The following is a 25,836-nucleotide window of genomic DNA, read 5'->3' as shown; positions in this document are numbered from 1 at the left end:
AGCATCTTTGACCTTGCATGCCTAGTAGCTGTTAAACATACTTACATAGGTTACATTACTGAGCATGGAGCGAGGTAGGCTACTCACTCCATTTTTACTTTCCAACTTACCTTCTCTGTGAAAAGCCATTCTTCTCCACTTAATATCTCAGTTTTTGTGTACAGATGAAGGGTGAGGATTTGGGAAGTAGTGAATGCATTTGGAAGCCCTATAAAATGAAGGCTGGAAGCACAAATTTTTCACTTCGTTATCTCCTAAGACATGTGGCCTTTTAAAGGCATGCATTGTCAGTGTATCTCAAAAAAATACACTCATACATTTCTTATTGCCTAGTGGACACAGAGAGCTGAAGCCAGAAGTTATGTATATTTGGCAACTTGGCAGTGGGGTGAGGCTTGGACATTGAAGGTATTATGTAATAAGAATGTGGACCATGTTATATGTTCTGTCTGTTTTAACTGTCTGTCTGATACACTTCGGCAATGGGAAGGCATGTTCCACCATGCGGGAAGAGAATTCCAGATGTCATTCTTTGTTTCATTTCTTTTTTAAAAATTTTTAATTGGAGGCTCACTACTTTACAATATTGTACTGGTTTTTGCCATACATAGACATGAATCAGCCATAGGTGTATATGTGTTTCCCATCCTGACCCTCCCTTCCACATTCCTCTCCATCCCATCCTTCAGGGTCATCCCAGTGCTCCAGTCCTGAGCAACCTGTCTCATGCTTAGATCCTGGGCTGACAATCTGTTTCACAATATGAAAATATACATGTTTCAGTGATATTTTTTCAAATCCCCCACACGCGGCTTCTCCTTCAGAGTCCAAAAGTCTGTTCTTTACATGTATATCTCTTTTGCCATCTCGCATATAGGGTCGTTGTTACCATCTTTTTAATTGAATATAAATGCATTAATAAACTGTATTGGTGTTCTTCTTTCTGACTTATAATAGGCCCCAGTTTCGTCCACCTTACTAGAATTGATTCAAAGGAACTCTTTTTAAAGGCCAGGTAATATTACATTGTGTATGTGTACCACAGCTTTCTTATCAATTCATCTGTCAATGGACATGTAGGTTGCTTCCATATCCTGTCTACTATGAACAATGCTGTGGTGAACATCGGGGTAAATGTGTCTCTTTCAATTCTGGCTTCTTTGGCATGTATGCTCAGCAATGGAATTGCTGGGTCATATGGCAGTTCTATGTCCAGGTTTTTTTTTTTTTTTTTTTAAGGAATCTCCACACTCTTCTCCACAGTGGCTGTACTAGATTGCATTTCCACGAATCGTGTAAGAGGGTTCCCTTTTCTCCACATGCTCTTCAGCATTTATTGTTTGTAGAATTTTGGATAGCAGCCATTCTGACCAACATGAGATGGTACCACTTTGTGGTTTTGATTTGTATTTCTCTGATAATGATTGATTTTGAGCATCTTTTCATGTGTTTGCTACGCTTCTGTATGTCTTCTTTGGAGAAATATCTGTTTAGTTCTTTGGGCCGTTTTTGGATTGGGTCGTTTATTTTTCTGGGATTGAGCTTCAAGTGTGGTTTGTATATTTTTGATATTGAGATTTAGTTCTTTGGCCCACTTTTGGATTGGGCCGTTTATTTTTCTGGAATTGAGCTTCAAGAGTGGTTTGCACATTTTTGAGATTAATTCTTATCAGTTGCTTCATTTGCTATTATTTCCTCCAATTCTGAATGCTGTCTTTCCCTGCTACTTATAGTTTCCTTCATTGTGCAATAGTTTTTAAGGTTAATTAGGTCCCATTTGTTTATTTTTGCTTTTATTTGCATTACTATAGGAGGTGGGTCAAAGAAGAACCTGCTGTGATTTCTGCCAGAGAGCAGTTTGCCTATGTTTTCCTCAAGAGTTCTGTAGTTTCTGCTCTTATGTTTAGACTTTTAATCCATTTTGAATTTATTTTTGTGTATGGTGTTAGAAAGTGTTCTAATTTCATTCTTCAACAAGTGGTTGACCAGTTTTCCCAGCACCACTTATTAAAGAGATTCTCTTTTCTCCATCATATATTCTTGTCTCCTTTGTCAAAGATAAGGTGTCCACAGGTGCGTGGATTTATCTCTAGGCTTTCTATTTTGTTCCATTGAACTATATTTCTGTTTTCTGTGCCAGTACAACACTGTCTTGATGACTGTAGCTTTGTAGTATAACCTGAAGTCAGGCAGGTTGATTCCTTCAGTTCCATTCTTTCTCAAGATTGCTTTTGGCTATTTCTATACAAATTGTGAAACTATTTGTTCTAGTTCTCTGAAAAATACCATTGGTAGCTTGATAGGGATTTCACTGAATTTAACACATTGCTAATATACTCATTTTCTTTATATTGACTCTTCCAATCCAAGAGCATGGTATATTTCTTCCTCTATTTGTTTCCTCTTTGATTTCTTTCATCAATGTTCTATAATTTTCTATATATAGATCTTTTGTTCCTCTCAGTAGAGTTATTCATAAATATTTTATTCTTTTTGTTGCAATGGTGAATGGGATTGTTTCCTTAATTTCAATTTCTGTTTTCTAATTGTTAGTATATGCAAGGGATTTCTGTGTGCTGATTTTATACCCTGCAACTTTACTATATTCATTGATTAGCTCTAGTAATTTTTTGGTGATGTTTTTAAGGTTTTCTATGTCATCTGCACACATGGAGAGCTTTATCACTTTTCAAATCTGGGTTCTTGTTATTTCTTTTTCTTCTCTGATTCCTATGGATAAAACCTCCAAAACTATGTTGAATAGTAGTGGTGAGAGTGAGCACACTTGTTCCTGACTTTATGGGAAATGCTTTCAAATTTTCATGGAAACATTGAGGATTATGTTTGCTGTGAGTTTATCATATATACTTTTTTATTTGTGAGGTATGTTCCTTCTATTCCTGCTTTCTACAGTGTTTTTTTTTTTTTTTTTATCCATTTATCATAAATGGATGTTGAATTTTGTCAAAGGCTTTCTCTGCATCTATTGAGATAATCATATGGCTTTTATCTTTCAATTTGTTACTGTGGAGTATTACATTGATTGATTTGCAGATATTAAAGAATATTTGCATTCCTGCCCACTTGGTCATGATGTATGATCTTTTAAATATGTTGTTGGATTCTGTTTGCTAGGATTTTGCTAAGGATTTTTGCGTCTATACATCAGTGATATTGGCCAGTAGTTTTCCTGTTCTGTGGCATCTTTGTATGGTTTTGATATTAGGGTGAAACTAGTTTAGCCTCATAGAATGAGTTTGGAAATTTACCTTCCTCTGCAATTTTCTGGAAGAGTTTGAGAAGAATAGGTGTTAGCTCTTCTGTAAATTTTTGGTAGAATTCAGCTGTGAAGCCGTTTGGTCCTGGGCTTTTGCTTGCTGGAATATTTCTAATTACAGTCTTGATTTCCTGTTTGTGATAGATCTGTTAAGATTTTCTATTTCTTCCTGGTTCAGTTTTGGAAAGCTGTGCATTTCTAGGAGTTGGTCCATTTCCTCCAAGTTGTCCATTATATTGGCATATATTTGCTGATGATGCTTACGATGCTTTGTATTTCTGTGTTGTCAGTTGCAATTTCTCCATTTTCATTCTAATTTTGTTGATTTGATTCTTCTTTGTTCCTTGATGAGTATTGCTAATGGTTTGTCTATTTTATTTACCTTCTCAAAGAACCAACTTTTAGCTTTGTTGATTTTTGCTATGGTCTCTTTTGTTTCTTTTACATTTATTTCTGCCCTAATTTTTATGATTTCTTCCCTTCTACTAACCATGCTGTTCTTCATTTTCTAGTTGCTTGAGGTATGCAGTTATGTTATTTATTTGATTTCTCTCCTGTTTCTTGAGGTAGGCTTGTATTGCTATGAACTTTCCCTTTAAAAATGCTTTTACTGTGTCCCATAGGTTTGGGGTTGTTGCGCTTTCATTTTCACTCATTTCTATGCATTCTTTGATTTATTTGTTTATTTCTTCTCTTATTTGTTCGTTATCCTGAAACGTGTTGTTTAGCCTCCATATGTTGAAAGTTTTAATAGTTTTTTTTTTTTTTTTTTTCTTCCCTGTAGTTGACATCTAATCTCACTGCATTGACATCAGAAAAGAAGTTTGGAATGGTTTCAAATTTTCTGAATTTACAGAGGCTAGATTTATGGCCCAGGATATGATATGTCCTGGAGAAGGTTCCGTGCACACTGAGAAAAAGATGAAATTCATTGTTTGTGGTGGAATGTCCCATAGATATCAATTAGGTCTAACTGATCCATTGTCAACAAAGGTCCATCTAGTCAAGGCTATGGTTTTTCTAGTAGTCATGTATGGATGTGAGAGTTGGACTATAAGGAAAAGCTGAGCACCGAAGAACTCATGCTTTTGAGCTTTGGTGTTGGAGGAGATTCTTGAGAGTCCCTTGGCCTGAAAGGAGATCCAACCAGTCCATCCTAAAAGAGATCAGTCCTGGGTGTTCATTGGAGGAACTGATGTTGAAGCTGAAACTCCAATAATTTGGCCACCTCATACAAAGAGCTGACTCATTGGAAAAGACCCTGGTGCAGGAGGAGGGGGCCACAGAGAATAAGTTTGTTGGATGGTATCACCGATTAAATGGACGTGAATTTGGGTAAACTCCAGGAGTTGGTGATAGACAGGGAGGCCTAGCATGCTGCGGTTCATAAGGCCACAAAGAATCAAATATGACTGAGTGACTGAACTGACCTGATCCATTGTACCATTTAAAGTTTGAGTTTCCTTGCTAATATTCTGTTGAGTTGATCTATCTATTGCTGTTAGTAGGGTATTAAAGTCTCTCACTATTATTGTGTTACTGTTAATTTCCCATTTCATACTTGTTAGCATTTGCCTAACATATTTGGTGCTAGATATGTTGGTTGCATACTTATTTATAATTGTTATATCTTCTTCTTGGATTGCTCCTTGGATCATTATTTAGTGTCCTTCTTTGTCTCTTTTCACAGCCTTTATTTCAAAGTCTATTTTATTAGATATGAGTATTGCTACTCCTGCTTCCTTTTTTTCTCCATTTGCATGAAATATCTTTTTCCAACTCTTCACGTTTAGTCTGTATGCATCCCTTATTTTGAGGTGGGTCTCTTGTAGACAGCATATATAATGGGCCTTATTTTTATATCCATTCAGCCAGGCTTTGTCTTTTGGCTTGGGGATTCAACCCATTTACCTTTAAGGTAATTATTGATAAGTATGATCCTGTTGCCAGTTACTTTGTTATTTTGGGCTTAAGTTTATATGCCTTTTCTGTGTTTCTTGTATAGAGAGGATTCTTTAGCATTTTTTGAAAAGCTGGTTTGCTGGTGTTGTATTCTCTGAGCTTTTTCTTGTCGATAAAGTTTTGAATTCCCTTTCATTTTTGAATAAGATCATTGCTGGGTACAGTAATCTGGTTTGTAGACTTTTCTGTTTCATCATGTTAAGTCTATCCTTCCATTCCCTTCTGGCCTGGAGTTTCTATTGAAAAGTCAGCTGTTATCCATATGGGCATCCCCTTGGGTGTTATATGTTGTTTTTTTGCTTGCAGCTTTAAATATTTGTTCTTCATGTTTGATTTTCATTAATTGAATAATATGTGTCTTGTTTATTCTGTTTGGGACTCTGGTTTCTTGGACTTAGGTGGCTATTTCTTTCTCAATTTTAGGGAAGTTTTCAGCTATTATCTCAAGTATCCTCTCATGACCTTTCTTTTTGTCTTCTTCTGGGACTCCTATGATTCGAATGTTGGGGCATTTGACATTGTCCCAGAGGTCTCTGAGTTTGTCCTCATTTCTTTTAATTCGTTTTTCTTTTTTCTTCTCTACTTAATTTATTTCCACCATTCTATCTTCCACCTCACTTACCCTATCTTCTGCCTCATTTATTCTACTGTTCATTGCCTTCAGAGTGTTTTTGACCTCAGTTATTGCATTATTCATTATTGATTAGCTCTTTTGTTTCTTCTAGGTCCTTGTTAAACATTTCTTGCATATTCTCAATCCTTGTCTCCAGACTATTTATCTGTTACTCGATTTTCTTATCAGTATTTTGGATCATTCTTACCATCATTATTCTGTATTATTTTTCAGGTAGACTTCCTATATCGTCCTCTTTTGTTTGGTTAGGTGAACATTTGTCATATTCCTTTACCTGCTGAATATTTATCTGCCTTTTAATCTCATTTAGATTGCTGTGTTTGGGGTGGCCTTTCTTTATCCTAAAGCTTGTGGTTCCTCTTTATTGTGGAGTTTCCTCCCCATGGATGCATTTAGAAGAGTTACTTGTTAAGGTTTCCTGGTTAGGGAAGCTTGTGTCTGTGTTCTGACAGGTGGAAGTGGATCTCGTCTCTCTGGAGCACAATGAACAGCCCAGTAGTGAGTTTTGAGTTGTCTATGGGTTTGGTGTGACTTTTGACCACCTGCATGTTAATGCTCAGGTTTATGTCCCTGCATTGTTGGATAATTTTCTTGGTATGTCTTGCTCTGAAACTTGTTGGCTCTTGAGTGGAGCTTGGTTTCAGTGTAGGTATGGAGGCTTTTGGATGAGCTCTTGTTGATTAATGTTCCCCAGAGTCAGGAGTTTTATGGTCTTCTCAAGTTTTGGATTTAAGCCTCCTACCTCTGGCTTTCTGTTTTATTGTTTCTGTAGTCTCAAGACTTCATGCATACAGCACTGATGATAAAACATCTAGGTTCATGGTGAGAAGATACTCCACAAAGAGGAACACCCAGAGAGGTTCACGGAGTTACATAGAGAAGAGAAGAGGGAGGAAGGAGACAGAGGTGACCAGGAGGAGAAAAGGAGAAGTCAAAAATAGAGAGACAGATCTAGCCAGTAATCAGTTCTCTAAGTGTTCTCCACTGCATGGAAAACACAAATAGATTCACAGAGTTGGGTAGAGAAGAACGGGGGAAAAAAGAGATAGAGGTGACCTGGGGGAGAAAAAGGAGAGTCAAAAGGGGGAGAGAGTGATGAAGCCAGCAATCACACTCCTAAGTAAAAATGGATACTGAAGTTTGAATTCTTAAAGGGACAACATTGTTAACAAATACCAAAAAGCATAGTTTAAAAAATCTAGAGGTTAGACTCTCAAAAATGAAGTATTTTTAAAAATCACAGAAATTATAAATAAATAAATATATATATATATAATATATATATATATATATAATATATATATATTTCATATATATATGAAATTTGTTTTAAAATAGGGTTTTTTTTTGCCAGTAATGGCAGTATATAAAAGTGAAAATTAAATCAGTAATAAAGAACTTAAAAAATTAAGAATGTAAAATATATCTAGGAATTTCTCTGGAGTTGTTGATGGCAGTGTGGGGTCAGTTGTTTCAGATAGTGTTTTGTTCCAGCTTTTACTTCTTCTCAAGGTTTATAGGCCCCTTCCAATGTAGTCAGTGCTAACTTCAGGGTTTTAATCTCTTGCACCTGTTACATCCAAAGTGATTCCCTCTTCATTGTTTATTTTTGCATTTGCTGTTTGCAAGGCTCTTCAGTGTCTAATTTCTCTCCTGATACAATGGGGGCAAAGGTAGTCACTTATTTAGGCTCACTTGTTCAGTTGTGCTGTGGGGAGGGAGGGCCACTGCAAATAAATAGCATTGGCATTTGTGAGGAGTGCTTACAGTGTCTGGGCCACACTGGATTTGCCCCCACTCACGACATGTGTGCCTTTCCGGTCTACACTGCTCAGACTCCAGGTTGCTCTGCTGGGGAACTGTCTAATGAGGGTCCTGCATTGCATGCACTTCCTGGACTGAGCTGCTCAGACTTAGGTTTTCAGGTACTCCACAAAAGCAAAGACTCAGTTGGCCTGCCTTTTGTGCCCTTCTCAGTCCCAAGCAGCTCAGGCGACCGTATGCTTGGCAAGCACACTCTCCCTGGTGTATGGTGCATCTTATCACCTCCCCAGTCCCATCCGCTCAGTTTCTGGATTTACAGTGAGAACGCTATCTCAGGTGTGCTGTGTGTCTCCTCTGGGGAGCTGATCTCTGACTGTGACCCTCCTGGCAGATGTCAAGTACCCAGGATCCCAGGAAGACTTGGTTAGCAACTGGGATCCTGCTTACAGTTTGGTAAAGGATGCCTTCTCTGGGGCCAAGATTGTCCCTTGCCATCTGGCTCTTGCTGTCACCGCCTGCGTCTCTGCCTCTGTTGGGGGAGGGGCCGGTTCACAATCGGCTAGCTCTCCTCTGATATTCACTCAATCCTTTGCTCTGTGAGCAGTCCAGGCTGTGCCTTAGAGCTTTTCATGGGAAAGTTCTCTCTCTCTCTCTCTCTCTGGCTATCCCACAGTGTGGGATGCTATCCCAAGTTAGCTCCCTCAGACTTTCCTCAGGGCATTCAGGCCCGGTCCATACCTTAAGCATGAAACCCATGACTTCCTGTTCAACCCTGACTCACTGGTGGTGTTCGTGATGTTCCGCACTACTTCTCCACTGAGGGCTGTTGTTTGGTGCGTATTCGGTGGGGTTTTTTGTTTCTGTTTTTCCTCCTTTCTGTTCCCCTCTGAAATTCCAAAACTCCCCATAGACCCACCAGTGAGAAGATTTCCTGGTGTTTGGAAACTTCTCCTCCTTCATGACTCCCTCCCCAGGATGGGTCTCTTTCCCTAACTCTTTTGTCTCTCTTTTTATCTTTTATATTTTGTCATACCTCCTTTCAGAGAGAATGGGCTGCCTTTCTGGGTGTCTGGTGTCCTCTGACAGTGTTCAGAAGTTGTTTTGTGGAATTCTCTCAGTGTGCAAATGATCTTTCAATGAATTCCTAGGGGAGAAGGTGGTCTTCCTGTCCTATTCCTCCACCAACTTAGGACCGCCCCTTACCCTTGGTTTTTATCTTCTGTGCTGTATGCATGTGGAATTCTTGATAATACTGTAACAAAGGAATCAAAGCCCAGCGGCCAGGAAGTCAATTCCAGAACTTTGAATCGTCATCAAACTCGTGACACCAGGAACATTAAAAGAGAAGTACACAGACAAATTGTCCATACCTACAAGGAAATAAAGCTCCACACAAAATCCAGCAAGTTCAGTGCAAGATAACCCACAACTCTTCTCCAGCAAAATAGGAAAACAACAATGAATACCATAAAAAATGGACTGCCCACAGCCATACCAAACCCACAATCAAAAATGCATAACTGGACACTTCATTGCACTCCAGAGTGAAGAGATCCAGATCCACCTGCAGAGCCCAGACAGAAGTTCCCCAAAGAACTAAACATTGACAAGTCACTGCTCCAACCCCATCCACAAAGAGCAGACTCTACAACAAAATGAAGCCATAACTGTCCAGCCTGCAGAAAGGGGACCCAAACCACAGCAATGTAAACAAAAAAAAAAAAAAAAAAGAAAGAAAGAAAAATATGCAACTGGTGAAGGTACATGATAAAATCCACCAAACCAAACAAAGATGAAATAGGGTGACAGCCTGAAAAATAATTCAGTATAAAGACAGTGATGGTGATCTATAATCTTAAAAATAATGTGGAGTCCCTGATAAACACACTGGAGACATGGATGGAGAAGATGGAAAAAAAAAAAATTAACAAGATCTAGAAGAACTAAAAAAGAGTCTATCAGTAATAATGTGATAACTGAGATTAAAATCACTCTGGAGGGAACGAACAGTAGCGTAACCAAGGCAGCAGAAAGGACAAATTATATGGACACATATTAAAGAGAATTGGAAAAAAGGAAAGCAGTGTGGAAAACCCCTGAGAGTTTTGGGGACAACGTTAAATGCCATGCCACACCAGAAAGAAAAAAACAAACAAAAAAACAAACAAAAAAACAAACAACAACAACAAAAAAAAAACAGAGAGAGAGAGAAAAAAGAAAGAAAGAAAACGGGATCATGAGAAAATTCTTGAGGAGATAAATGTTGAAAATCTCCATTAAATGTGGAAGGAAATATTTCTCCAAGGCCCAGAGCCCCAGAAAGTCTCAAAGATGATAAATTCAGAATGAAACATTACACAACACATATTAATCAGATAAAGAAATGTTAAACACAAAAATCAAACATTAGGAGCAGCAAGGGGAAAGAGATATATAACAAACAAGTGAATCCCCATAAGGATAGCAGTTGGTCTTTCAATAGAAATTTTTCAGGTCAGAAGAGAATGATAGCATATACTCGAAGTGATGAATGAGTCAAATCTACAACCAACAAGGAACTTATAGAGATATAAAGGAGAAACCAAAATTTTAAGCAATAACCGAGAGAATTCATCACCATGAATATGTTATACTGTTAACAACACTTTAAAACTGTGGCACTTCGTATGTTATCATAATTGAAAAACACATCAGTGGCCAAGAGTTTGGAAAAGGTCAATTTTCATTTCTGATATCAAAAAAGATGGATGCCAAAGAACACTTAACTGGGCAATTGTGCTCCTTTCATATGCTAGCAAGATAATAATCAAAATTTTTCAGCAATATGTGAACAAAAAATTTGAAGATGTGCAGCCTAGTTTTGGAAAAGATAGAGGAATCAGAGAACAATTGCCAATAAAATTTGGATCCCAAGAAAACAAGGAATTCCAGGAAAAAAAAAAATTACACCTGCTTTCTTGATTCCACTAAAGCCATTTACTGTTATGGATAACAATAACTGTGGGCAATTCAAAAAGAGATGGAAGTATCAGACTTTCTAATCTGTCTCCTGAGAAATAGGTATGCAGGTCAAGATACAAGAGTTGAAAGTAGACATAGAAATGTTGACTAGTTCAAAACATGGAAAGGAGTGTGACAAGGCTATATACTGTCACTTTGTTTATATGAAATATGTTCAGGATATAGTAAGCAAAATGCCAAGGTGGATGACAAGCCTGATTCCAATGACAGCTGGAATGTGTTTGCAGGAGGAACATCAACAACTTCAGAATATGGATGGTAATACTCTAAAAAAAGATAAAATGAAACAGAACTAAAGAGCCTCTTGATGAGGGCAAATGAGGAAAGAGAAAAATCTTGCTGAAAGCACAAGTTTTAAAAAACAAAAATCATGGCATCTAGTCTCATCACTACTTGGCAAATTAAACGAGAAAACTTGGAATCACTGAAAGACTTAATTTTCTTGGGCTCCAAACTCACTGTAAATGATGACTGCAGTCATGGAACAAAAGAAAAAAAAAAATCTTTGTAGAAAAAGCTATGGCAATCCTACACATTGTATTAAAAAGAAGAGACATCACTTTACTACAAAGCCCCCCACAGTCACAAGCACATACAGTTTATCCAGAAGTCTCGTACAGATGTTCAGATGTACAGTTCAGTTCAGTTCAGTTCAGTTCAGCTGCTCAGTTGTGTCTGACTCTGCAGCCCCATGAACTGCAGCACACCAGACCTCCCTGTCCATCACCAACTCCGGGAGTCCACCTAAACCCATGTCCATTGACTCGGTGATGCCATCCAACCATCTCATCCTCTGTCGTCCCCTTGTCCCCTGCCCTCAATCTTTCCCAGCATCAGAGTCTTTTCAAATGAGTCAGTTCTTCACATCAGGTGGCCAAAATATTGGAGTTTCAGCTTCAACATCAATCCTTCCAATGAACAACCAGGACTGATCTCCTTTAGGATGGACTGGTTGGATCTCCTTGCAGTGCAAGGGATTCTCAAGAGTCTTCTCCAACACCACAGTTCAAAAGCACCAATTCTTCTGCACTCAGCTTTCTTCATAGTCCAACTCTCACATCCATACATGATCACTGGGAAAAACCATAGCTAAAGTAGACTGACCTGTGTTGACAAAGTAATGTCTCTCTTTTTTAATATGCTGTCTAGGTTGGTCATAAATTTCCTTTCAAGGCGTAAGCATCTTTTAATTTCATGGCTGCTATCACCATCAGCAGTTATTTTGGAACCCAGAAAAATAAAGTCAGCCACTCTTTCCCCACCTATTTCCCAAGAAGTGGCAACTGTGTGGTCGCAGGAGGGTCAAGAGGGCTACTCCACATTGAAGGTCAGGAGGGGAGCCGTGAGGAGATACCATCTGTCCAAGGTAAGGAGCAGTGGCTGCACTTTCCTGGAGCAGACATAAAGAAATACCCCACATCTAAGGTAAGAGAAACCTAAGTAAGACGGTAGGTGTGGCTAGAGGGCATCAGAGGGCAGACACAGAAACCATTATCACAGAAAACTAGTCAATCTGGTCACACGGACCACAGCCTTGTCTAACTCAGTGAAACTAAGCCGTGCCATGTGGGGGCATCCAAGATGTCGGGTCATGGTGGAGAGATCTGAACAGAATGTGGCCCACTGGAGAAGGGAATGGCAAACCACTTCCGAGTTCTTGCCTTGAGGTCCCCAGGTCAGTAGGTGCCCAATATGCTACCAGTGATCAGCGGAGAAATAACCCCAGAAAGAATGATGGGATGGAGCCAAAGCAAAAACAATATGCAGTTGTGGATGTGACTGGTGAAAGAAGCAAGTTCAGATGCTATAAAGAGCAATATTGCATAGGAATATGGAATATTAGGTCCATGAATCAAGGCAAAAGGGAACTGGTCAAACAGGAGATGACAAGTGTGAATTTCGACATTCTAGGAATCAGCGAACTAAATAATGGACTGGAAAGGGTGAATTTAACTCAGATGACCATTATATCTACTACTGGCGGCAGGAATCCCTTGGAAGAAATGGAGTAGCCATCATGGTCAACAAAAGAGTCCGAAATGCAGTTCTTGGATGCAATTTCAAAAGAGACAGAATGATCTCTGTTCATTTCCAAGGCAAACATTCAATATCATGGTAATCCAAGCCTATGCCCCAACCAGTAATGCTGAAGAAGCTGAAGTTGAATGGTTCTATGAAGACCTACAAGACCTTTTAGAACTAACATCCCCAAAAGGTGTCCTTTTCATTAGAGGGGCCTGGAATTCAAAAGTGCGAAGTCAAGAAACACCTGGAGTAACAGGCAAATTTGGCCTTGGAGTACGGAATGAAGCATGGAAAATGCTAATAGAGTTTTGCCAAGAGAACACAACTCAGCTAACACCCTCTTCCAACAACACAAGAGAAGATTTTACACATGGACATCACCAAATGGTCAACACCGAAATCAGATTGACTATATTCTTTGCAGCCAAAAAGGGAGAGGCTCTATACAGTCAGCAAAAACAAGACTGGGAGTTGACTGTAGCTCAGATCAACTCGTTATTGCCAAATTCAGACTTAAATTGAAGAAAGTAGGGAAAAACACTAGACTATTCAGGGATGACCTAAATCAAATCCCCTATGACTATACAGTGGAAACGAGAAATAGATTTAAGGGACTAGATCTGATAGACAGAGTGCATGATGAACTATGGATGGAGGTTCATGACATTGTACAGGAGACAGGGATTAAGATCATCCCCATGGGAAAGAAATGCCAAAAGGCAAAATAGCTGTCAGAGGAGACCTTACAAATAGCTGAAAACAAGAGAAGCGAAAAGCAAAGGAATTAAAAGAAAGCTATTCCCATTTGAATGCAGGGTCCCAAGGAAAAGCACGGAGAGATAAGAAAGACTTCCTTAGTGATCAATGCAAAGAAATAGAGGAAAACAACAAAATGGGAAAGACTAGAGATCTCTTCAAGAAAATTAGAGATACCAAGGGAACATTTCATGAAGAGAAGTATTCGATAAAGGACAGAAATGGTATGGACCTAAAAGAAGCAGAAGATATTTAGAAGAGGTGGCAAAAGTACACAGAAGGTCAGTACAAAAGAAGATCTTCACGACCCAGACAATCACGATGGTGTGATCACTAACCTAGAGCCAGACATCCTGGAATGTGAAGTGAAGAGGGCCTTAGAAAGCATCCGTATGAACAAGACTAGTGGGTGTGATGGAATTCCACTTGAGCAAATTCCACAAATCCTGAAAGATGATGCTGTCAAAGTGCTGCACTCAAAATGCCAGCAAATTTGGAAAACTCAGCAGTGGTCACAGGACTGGAAAAGGTCAGTTTTCATTCCAATTTCAAAGAAAGGCAATCACAAAAAATGCTCAAACTACCACACAATTGCCCTCATCTCATGCTAGTAAAGTAATGCTCAAAATTCTCCAAGCCAGACTTCAGCAACACATGAAATGTAAACTTCCAGATGTTCAAACTGGTTTTAGAAAAGACAGAGGAACCAGAGATCAAATTGCCAACATCCTCTGGATCATGAAAAAGCAAGAGCATTCCAGAAAAACATTTATTTCTGCTTTATTGACGATGCCAAAGCCTTTGACTGAGTGGATCATGACAAACTGTGGAAAATTCTGAAAGATAGGAGAACCAGACAACCTGACCTACCTCTTGAGAGACCTAAATGCAGGCCAGGAGGCAACAGTTAGAACTGGACATGGAACAACAGGTTGGTTCCAAATAGGAAAAGGAGTACATCAAAGCTGTATATTGTCACCCTGCTATTTAGCTTACATGCAGAGTACATTATGAGAAACGCTGGGCTGGACGCACAAGCTGGAATCAAGATTGCTGGTAGAAATATCAATAACCTCAGATATGCAGATGACACCACCCTTATGGTAGAAAGTGAAGAGGAACTAAAAAGCCCCTTGATGAAGGTGAAAGAGGAGAGTGAAAAAGTTGGCTTAAAGCTCAGCATTCAGAAAACTAAGATCATGGCATCTGGTCCCATCACTTCATGGGAAATAGATGGGGAAACAGTGGGGACAGTGTCAGACTTTATTTTTTGGGGGGCTCTAAAATCACTGCAGATGTTGACTGCAGCCATGAAATTAAAAGACGCTTACTCCTTGGAAGGAAGGTTATGAGCAAACTGGGTAGCATACTAAAAAACAGAGACATTACTTTATCAACAAAGGTAATCTTGTCAAGGCTATAGTTTTTCAAGTGGTCATGTATGAATGTGAGCGTTGGACTGTGAAGAAACCTGAGCGCCGAAAATTTGATGCTTTTGAACTGTGTTGTTGGAAAATACTCTTGAGAGTCCCTTGGACTGCAAGGAGATCCAACCAGTCCATCCTAAAGGAGATCATCCCTGGGTGTCCATTGGAAGGACTGATGCTGAAGCTGAAATTCCAGTACTTTGGCCACCTGATGTGAAGAGTTGACTCATTGGAAAAGACCCTGATGCTGGGAGGGATTGGGGGCAGGAGGAGAAGGGGAAGACAGAGGATGAGATGGCTGGGTTGGCTTCACCAACCCAATGGACATGGGTTTGAGTAAACTCCAGGAGTTGGTGATGGACAGGGAGGCCTGGCCTGCTGCAATTCATGGGGTCACAAAGAGTCAGTCATGACTGAACATGAACTGTACTGTACTGAACTGATGGATCCAGATGCCACCATCTTAGTCTTCTGAATGTTGACCTTTAAGCCCACATTTTCAGTCTCCTCTTTCACTTTCATCAAGAGGTTTTTTAGTTCTTCTTCACTTTCTGCCATAAGGGTGGTGTCGTCTACATATCTGAGGTTATTGATATTTCTCCTGGCAATCTTGATCCAGGTTGTGCAACCTCCAGTCCAGCATTTCTTATGATGTACTCTGCATATAAGTTAAATAAGTAGGGTGACAATATACAGCCTTGATGTATTCCTTTTCCTATTTGGAACCAATCGATTGTTTCTTGTCCAGTTCTAACTCTTGCTTCCTGACCTGCATACATTTTTCTCAAGAGGGAGATCAGGTATTCCAGACCTTTCAAGATTTTCCACAGTTCATTTTGATCCACACAGTCAAAGGCTTGACATAGTCAATATAGCAGAAATAGATGATTTTTCTGGAACTCTCTTGCTTTTTTGATGATTCAATGGATGTTGGCAATTTGATATCTGGTTGCTTTTTGGACCATAAGGAAGGCTGAGTTGAAGAATTGATGCCTCCAACTGTGATGTTGCAGAAGATTCTTAAGGGTCCCTTGGACTGCAAAGAGATCAATTCATCAGTCCTAAATGAAATCAACCCTAAATATTCACTTGAAGCACTAATTCTGAAGCTGAAACTCCAGCATTTTGGCCACCCAATACCAAGAGTGAAATCATTGGAAAAAACCAAGATGCTGTGAATGATTGAGGACTGGAGGAGAAGGGCATGACAGAGGTTGAGACGGTTGGATGGCATCACAAATTCAGTGGATATGAATTTGAGCAAACTCTCGGAGAGTATGAAGTAGAGGGAGACCTGTCCTGTTGCAGTCCATGAAGTCACAAAAGAGTTGCACACAACTGACCGACTGACAGCTATATTCAAAGTCTCTAGAGCTACTTCTTAAAATCATACTAAAATATATTGACTAAAAAGATAACAAATAACAAGTAATGCAGTACACTAAAAGATGCCATCATGTCAAAGAGACAAATCTTAGAATTGAATAGATTTTAAGAATTAGGTTGCAAGGAAATTTTTATGTAAACAATAAAAAAAAGTCATAGTGACTATACTTCTGGGATACAAAAGAGATATGAAATTTAAAAATATATTAGAGAAATGACAGTCAGTTCAGGTCATTTCAGTCACTCAGTCATGTCTGACTCTTTGCGACCCCATGAACTGCAACACACCAGGCCTCTCTTTCCAACACCAACTCCCAGCAAACCCATGTCCATTGAGTCAGTGATACCAATCAACCATCTCATCCTCTGCCTTCTCCTACCAATCAACCTACTCCTCCTGCCTTCAATCTTTCCCAAAATCATGGTCTTTTCAGATGAGTCACCTCTTTGCATCAGGTGGCCAAAGTATTGTAGTTTCATCTTCAACATCAGACCTTCCAATGAACACCCAGGACATTATATATTATTATATTATGTTAGTTATATATTTTGTCATATTATTTTACATATTAGTGATAAAATCACAAAGAGTTCCAGGTACCTGAATCCAAAACTCAAAAATGTTGAATTGTTTCTCAGCCTTTTGACAAACATGAAGTATAAAAACTACAAAACTTGAACATGAAGTATGGCCCAATAATCAATATCCAAATGATGCTAGAAGAAAATAAGTCCTCTGAATTAAAAGAAAACATAAATAACAATACAAACCAAGTGGACTTAACACACATGGACAGAATATTCCGTATAGCAAGTGCACTAGGTATTGTCTGAGTTTCCTGAGCTATACAGCAAATTCCTTTTGGCTATCTATTTGACATATGGTAATGGGAGTTTCCCGGAGAAGGCAATGGCACCCCACTCCAGTACTCTTGCCTGGAAAATCCCATGGATGGAGGAGCCTGACCGAATGACTTCACTTTCGCTTTTCACTTTTCAGCTTTGGAGAAGGAAATGGCAACCCACTCCAGTGTTCTTGCCTGGAGAATCCCAGGGATGGTGTCACACAGAGTCGGACATGACTGAAGTGTCTTAGCAGTAGCAATAGCAGCAATGGAAGTTTCCATGTTACTCTTTCCATACAATTCACCTTCTTCTTCCCTCTCCCCAGGACCACAGTCTATTCTCTATGTCTGTTGCTCTGCAAATAAATTCTTCACTATCACTTTTCTAGATTCCATATATATGTGTCCTGTTCAGTCGCTCAGTCATGCCCGACTCTGTGACCCCATGAATCACCAGGGTTCCCTGTCCATCACCAACTCCCGGAGTTTGCTCAAACCCATGTCCATCAGGTCAGTGATGCCATCCAACCATCTCATCCTCTGTCATCCCCTTCTCCTCCTGCCCCCAATCCCTCCCAGCATCAGGGTCTTTTCCAATGAGTCAACTCTTCACATCAGGTGGCCAAAGTATTGGAGTTTCAGCTTCAGGATCAGTCCTTCCAGTGAACACCCAGGACTAATCTCCTCTAGGATGGACTAGTTGGATCTCCTTGCAGGGACTCTCAAGAGTCTTCTGCAGCACCATAGTTCAAAAGCATCAATTTTTTGGCACTCAGCTTTCTTCACAGTCCAACTGTCACATCCATACACGACCACTGAAAAAACCATAGCCTTGACTAGATGGGCCTTTGTTGGCAAAGTAATGTCTTTGATTTTTAATATGCTATCTATGTGTTAGAACACCATATTTATCTTTCTCTTTCTGACTCACTTCACTCTGTATAATATGTTCTAGGTCCATCCACTTTGTTAGAACTGACTCAAATGCTTTCCTTTTTATGGCTGAGTAATATTAATATTCCATTGTGTGTATAATTAATATTCCATTGTGTGTATATACATCAACTACTTTATCCATTCATCTGTCAATGGACATCTAGGTTGCTTCCATACAATGGGATACATGCGTCTCTTTCAATTTTGGTTTCCTTGGGATATTTGCCTAGGAGAGGGATTGCTGGGTCAAGTGGTGGTTTTTACTCCTAGTTTTTTTTTAAGGAATCTCCATACCATCTTCAATAGTGGTTGTATCAATTTACATTCTCATCAAGAGTGCAGGAAGATTCACTTTTTTTCCACACCCTTTCCAGCATTTATTATTTGTAAACATTTTGATGAGGTTCATTCTGACCAGTGTGAGGTGATATGTCGGCGTAGGTTTGATGTACATTTCTCAAATAAATGAGGGATGTTGATCATCTTATCATGTGTGGTTAGCCATCTGTATGTCTTCTTTGAGATATGTCTTTTTAGGTCTTTTCCCCACTTTTTGATTGGGCTGTTTGTTTTTCTGGGATTGATTGTATTTGTATACTTCGGGAATTAATCCTTAGTCAGTTGTATCAGTTGCTATTAATTTCTCCCATTCTGTGGGGTGCATTTTCATCTTACTTATAGTTTTCTTTGCTGCACAAAAGTTTTTTTTTTTTTTTTTTTTGTTTGTTTTGTTTTGTTTAATCAGGTCTCACTGGTTTACTTTTGTTTTTATTTCCATTACTCTATGAAGTGGTTCATAGAGTATCTTGTTTTGATTTATGCCAAGTGTTCTGCCTACATTTTCCTTTAAGATATTGATGGTTTCTGGTCTTACATTTAGGTCTTTCATCCACTTTGGGTGTATCTTTGTGTATGGTGTTAGGAAATGTTCTAATTTTATTATTTTATATGTAACTGTCCAGTTTTCCCAGTACCATTTATTGAATAGGCTGTCTTTCCTGCATTGTATATTTTTGCCTCCTTTGTCAAAAATAAAGTGCCCATAGGTGCATGGGTTTATTTTTGGACTTTCTATCTTGTTCCACTGGTCTATATTTCTGTTTTTGTGCCAGTTTCCATACTGTCTTGATGACTATAGCTTTGTAGTTATAACTGGAAATCAGGAAGCTTGATTTCTGCAGCTCCATTCTTCTCTCAAAACTGCTTTGTCTGTTAGGGGTCTTTTGTGTTTCCATATGAATTGTGAATTTTTCTTCTTGCTCTCTGAAAAATGTCACTGGTAATACGATAGGGATTGCATTGATCTGTAGATGGCATTTGATTTTATAGTCGTTTTCAAAATATTGTTTCTTCCTATCCAGCAACATGGAATATCTCTCCATCTGTTTATGTCACTTTTTATTTCTTTCATAGTGTCTTGTAATATTCTGTGTACAGCTGTTTCATCTCCTTAGTTTATTCCTAGATGCTTAATTATTTTTTGTTGCCATAGTGAACGGGATTGGTTTCTTAATTGCTCTTTCTGATTTTTCATTGTTAGTATGTAGAAATGCAAGTGATTTCTGTGTATTGATGTTCTATCCTGCAACTTTGCTAAATGCACTGTCTAGCTCTAGTAATTTTCTGATACTATCTTTGGGGTTTTCTATGTACAGTATTATGCCATTTGCAAATAGTGACAGTGTTATTTCTTCTTTTCTAATCTGGATTACTTTAATTTCTTTTTCTTCTCCAATTAATACAGCTAGGACTTCCATAACTATGTTGAGTAATAGTGGTGAAAGTGGATACCCTTATCTTGTGCCTGATCTTAGGGGCAAACATTTCAGTTTTTCACCATTGAGAGTAATGTTTGCTGTAGGTTTATCATATATGGCCTTTACTATGTTGAGGCAAGTTTCTTCTATGCCCAGTTTTCAAAGAGTTTTAATCATAAATAGGTACTGAATTTTGTCAAAGCCTTTTCCTGCATCTATTGAGATGGTCATATGGATTTTATCTTTCAATTTGTTAATATGGGCACCATATTGCTTGATTTCCATATATTGAAGAATCATTGCATCCCTGAAATGAAGTTCATTTGATCATGGTGTATGAGCATTTTGATGTGTTGCTGAATTCTGTTTGCTAAAACAGAGGATTTTTGCTTCTATGTTCATTAGTGATATTGGACTGTAGTTTTCTGTTTTTAGGTTGTCTTTGGCTCCTTTTGGTATGAGGTTGATGGTGGCCTCGTAGAATGAATTTAGAAGTGTTCTTTCCTCTCCAAATTTTTGAAAGAGCTTTAGAAGGATAGGCATTACCCTTTCTCTAAATTTTTGAAAGAATTCACCTGTGAAGTCATCTGGTCCTGGGCTTTTCTTTTTTGGGGAGATTTTTTATCACAACTTCAATTTTAAGTGTTTGTAATTGGGCTGTTCATAATTTCTATTTCTTTCTGGTTCAGTCTTGGAAGATTGAAATTTTCTAAGAATCTGCCCATTCCTTCTAGGTTATCTATTTTATTGCCATAGAGTTATTCATAATAGTTTCTTATAATCATTTGCATTTCTGCATTGTCTGTTGTAACCTCTAATTTTTCATTTCTAATTTTCTTGAGTTGATTCTTCTCTCTCTCTCTTTTTTTTTTTTTCTTTTTCTCAATGAGTCTGGCTAAGGGTTTGCCAATGTTGTTTATCTCCTCAAAGAACCAGCTTTTAGTTTTATTCATCTTTATTATTGCTTCTTTCTTTTCCATTTATTTCTGCTCAGAACTTTATAAATTAATTCCTTCTAGAACTTTTTTTTAATTTATTTTTCTTTTTCCAATTGCTTTAGGTGTAAAATTAGGTTGTCTATTCAACGTTTTTCTTATTTCTTGAGGTAGGATTGTATTGCTATAAACTTCTCTCTTAGAACAGCTTTTGCTGCATCCCGCTGGTTTTGAGTTGTCATGTTTTTATTGTCAGTTGTTTCTAGACATCTTTTGCTCTCCCTTTTGATTTCTTCTGTAACTTTTCAGGTATTTAGAAGCATGTTATTTAATCTCCACATGTTTGTGTTGCTTACAGCTTTTGTTTTTTGTAAGTGATATCTATTCTCATACCATTGTGGTTGGAGAAGATGCTTGATATGATTTCAATTTTCTTAAATTCACTGAGGATTTATTTGTGACACAAGATGTGATCTATCATGGATAGTGTTCCATGTGCCCTTGAGAAGAAGGTGTATTCTTCTGTATTTGGATGGGATGTCCTGAAGATATCAAAGAAATCCATCTCATCTAATGTGTCATTTAAGACTTGCACTTCCTTATTTCTTTTCTGTTTTGATGATTTGCCCATTTGTGTGAATGGGGTTTTAAAGTCTCCTACTATTAGTGGGTTACTGTAAATTTCTCCTTTTATGTCTGTTAGTGTTTGCCTTATGTATTGTGGTGCTCCTATCTTGGTTGCGTAGATATTAACAATTGTTATATCCTCTTGTTGAATTGATCCCTTGATCATGATGCAGAATTCTTCCATATTTCTTGTAATCTTCTTTATTTTAAGGTCTATTTTGTTTTGTATGAGGACAGCTACTCCAGCTTTCTTTTGCTTCCCATTTGTGTGAAACGTATTTTTCTTTCACCTCACTTTTAGTCACATGTGTCTTGAGGCTTGAAGTGGGTTTCTTGTAGACAACATATATATTGGTCTTGTTTTTGTACCCAATCAGCAGTCTGTGTCCTTTGGTTGGACCATTTAATCCGTTTATATTTAAAGTAATTATTGATACATACATACATACATATATGTTCCTATTGCCATTTGCTAACATTTGGGGTAGATTCCTTATTTTTTTCTTCTGTTGTATTTCTTGACAATAAAACTCCATTATTCATTTGCTATAGAGCTGGTTTGGTGGTACTGAATTCTCTTACCTTGTTCTCATCTGAAAAGTGTTTGAATTCTTCGTCAATTTTGAGTGACATCCTTGCTGGGTACAGTAATCTTGGTTGTATATTTTTCCCTTTTAGTACTTGAAATAAATCTTTCCCTTCTGGCCTGCAGATTTTCTGCTGAATGATCAGCTGTTAAGCGTTTGGGCTTTCCCTTGTATGTTACTTGTTGCTTCTCCCTTCCGGCTATTAATATCCTCTCTTTGGGTTTAGCCTTTGTTAGTTTGATTAATATGTGTCTTGATGTGTTTCTCCTTGGATTCATCATGAATGGTCTCTTGGTGCCTCTTGGACTTGATTGGCTACTTCCTTTTCCATGCTGGGAATTTTTTTTGCTATAATCTTTTAAAAAAAATGTTCTCATACAGTTTCTTTATCTCATCTTCTTCTGGGACACCTATAATTCTAATGTTGGTGCATATCATACATTCCCAAAGGACTCTGAGATTGTCCACAGTTCTTTTCTTTATTCTGCTCTTCAGAATTTATTTTCAACTTTTTAATCTTCCAGCTCACTAATTCGTAATTCTGCTTCAGATATTCTGTTACTGATTCTTTCTAGAGTATTATTTTTTATTTCAGTGATTATGTGTTTGTCTTTGTATGCTTATTCTTTAATTCTTCTAGGTCTCTGTAAACTGATTCTTACTTTTTCTCCATTTTCTTTTCAAGGTTTTTTTTTTTTTTTATCATCTTTTCTATCATTTTTCTGAATTATTTTTCAGGTTACTTTTTGATTTCATATTCATTTATTTGGACTTCTGAGTTTCTAATTTTTTTTTCTCTTTTATTTTTGCATTATTCCTCTGTTTTTTTTTTTTGTTTGTTTGTTTGTTTGTTTGTTTGTTTGAGTTATTGTGTTTGAGGTCCCCATTTCCCAGGAAGGCTGAATTCTTTCTTCCATTTGATTTTTGCCCTCCTGAAGTTGGCACAGCTGTTTCTGATGAGCATTGTATAAAGTGAGACACATGCTGAGTTTTTGTGTGTGTGTTTGTTTGTTTGTTTTCCTTCGATGGGCAAGGCTGAATGAGGTAGTACTCCTATCTGCTGATGATTGGCTTGTTGTTTTTTTTTGTTTGTTTGCTCTTTAAATGAGGTGTCCTGCACAGGGTGTTATTGATGGTTGAGTTATGCCAGGTCTTATATTCAAGTGGTTTCCTTTGTGTGAGTTCTCACTACCTGATACCCACTAGAGTCACTTCTCTGGTATTCTAGGTTCTTGGAGTCAGTGCTCTCATTCCAAAGGCTCAGGGTATGATCTCTGGTCAGGAACGAGGATTCCACAAATTGTTTGTTATGACATTAAGGGAGAGTAAAACACATATCCAAAAATGAGAAACCAATGATGAACCTCAGAGAAATGGCAGCTACAAAATCAGACAAATAATAATTAAAATAATAAAACGTACACATATACATATACAGATATGAACACAGTGAAAGCATTCCAACAAAAATAAAGTAGATCTGGGGAACAAAGGAAATAAAAAGTTATATTTACCAGTTAAGAACAAAATGTAGCTAAGCATAAAATGGAAAACAAAACTAAATAAAGGTGCCAAGTGAGGAATAAAGAAATGCAAACCAAAGTAACAAATATGTTGAGAGAAACAAAAAGAAAGGAAGAAATAATAAACATTCAAAAATTTCAAGATGTAGATGGAGATTTATATACATTACAGTTTATCTGAAAAGGGAAAAGAAAAATAGGAAAGGGCAATGAAGGAATAAATGTAGAATAATAAAATATGTCTTACAATTTTAAATTAGAAAAGAGATTTAAAAAAATCAAGGAAAAAGAAAGAAAAAAAGGTGGAGGGGGGATAGTTTCACAGAACAGCAAAACACCAATGTAGAGGCATAGGTTTATAACAATGATATGAAGTGTGATTCAATATACACATATACATATTCACCCATAGTGAAAGAGGTGGGAGGGGTTTCAGGATGGGGAACACATGTACATTCATGGCTGATTCATGTCAATGTATGGCAAAATAAACTACAGTATTATAAAGTGTTTAGCCTCCAGCTAATAAAAATAATTGGGGAAAAAGGGACTGAGAGAAAGAGCAAGACATCAAAGAAGAAGAAGACTGAAGGGACCAGAAGAAATGCTGAAAACTATAATTCAGGAAATTAAAAAAAAAAGGATTTGAAGTTACTTATTATGTACTTAAAAATATTGATCCACAATGACTAACACCAAGGTATTTTAGTGTACTGGGTTTAAAGAAAAATAAAATATTTGACTATCTAGAAAGAAGAAAGGAACACATGATTTGCAAGTCATTTTAATTAGATTATTATCAGACTTCAAGATCAACACTTTATGCTCAAAGAAAATAAGCTTATCTTAGTTATACTCTCAAGGAAAGAAAATGAGTCAAGCATTTTGTACCTAACAAAACTGACTTACAAGTAAAAAGGGCACAGGTACTCATTAGCCCTTTCTGAAGAAATCTACTAAAGAATCAGCTTCAGGTAATCATATGACCAGAAAGACATACAGTTTGTAAAATTGAGACTGGAAAACTATGCAGAAAAACCCTTAGGTTTTCAACAGATAACTTGTAGCAAAAATAAGCTTTGGATTAAAAGAGGCTTAAAAGACATACAAAAAATATATACAGGAGCAAGACTAGCATTATACGGTGCATATTTGACTGGTGAAACTGGAAAATGCAAGGAAATAATTACTGTAAACAAATAATGATTCCTTATAGAAGGAAGAATGGGATTGCAATCAGGGTGGAGTATTTAGAAGTGTTTTGCCTTGTGGAGGGGAAGTTCTGGGACACATTTACTTCTTGTAAAAGTGGTTAGATTGTTCACCTTTGAGTAATTCATTAAGCTGTGCATTTGTTTTCTGTACTTTTATATATTTGTACTTTCTTTCACAATAAAAATATTATTTTGAAAAAAAAAATCAAAATAGTCCAAAAAATTTAAGATTTGATTGACCTGGTGAACAAAGAAACAAAAAATTATACCTACCAGAACAAAACTAATTAAAGCACACATTGGATAACTAAAGTAAAGCAGCTTATACAGCTTGTACAGCTTTGGTCAATTGGGAATAAAACAGTGAAAATAAAACTAACAAATATGTTGAGACAAAAGGAGAAAGAGTAAAGAAAGAAAGAATATATATGTGAAATAAAATAAAGGTAAATAAGGATGATTTATATACAATAAAAAAGAACAGTAGGGAAAGACAACAAAGTGTAGATATTAAAAAAAAAATAGATTTAAAAAACTAAAATTTAAAAAGAAAAAAGAAAACAAAGAACAAAAAACTCCACGGTACTGCAAAAGCTCAATGTGGATGAAAATGTGGACAACAATAAAATGTGGGGCTGAGCAAAAAAAAAAAAAAAAAAAAAAAAACAAAACAAAAAAATAACTCTAAAGCTTAATTTGATTTCCTAGTGCCAATAAGATCAAAACCTACAACAGGGGGCAGGGGAAGGAAAAAAAAAATCAAAAGAAGCTACAGAACAAGTTAGAAATTAGAACAATAAATGTTTTTCTTGAGGTATTACTCTCAGAAACCTTTCCCCTTCTGGGAATGTTACCTCCCTAGGATGATTTCCAACACTATATTGATCTCAGAACCTGCTGTGGGGGCTGCTCAGATCTAATCTGGTCCCATTCCTGTGCATTCTTGCCTCCAATGTCCCCAGTTATCAGAACCAGTGCACTTTCTTTTGTGGGTGCTCTCAATTGCCTTTTATATATTCCATAGACATAGAGTCTGCTTAGTTGATCATTTGGATTTAATCTATCACTTTTACAGCTTGTGGGGAGGTTCTGGGTCTTCTTAGCCACACTGCCCTGGGTTTAATTTGTGATTTTATTTCCCCCTTTACATGTGGGTTGTC

Source organism: Dama dama, unplaced genomic scaffold (assembly GCF_033118175.1).
Source record: "Dama dama isolate Ldn47 unplaced genomic scaffold, ASM3311817v1 ptg000183l, whole genome shotgun sequence".
In the NCBI taxonomy this organism is placed as follows: domain Eukaryota; kingdom Metazoa; phylum Chordata; class Mammalia; order Artiodactyla; family Cervidae; genus Dama; species Dama dama.
This window is presented reverse-complemented; position numbering follows the sequence as displayed.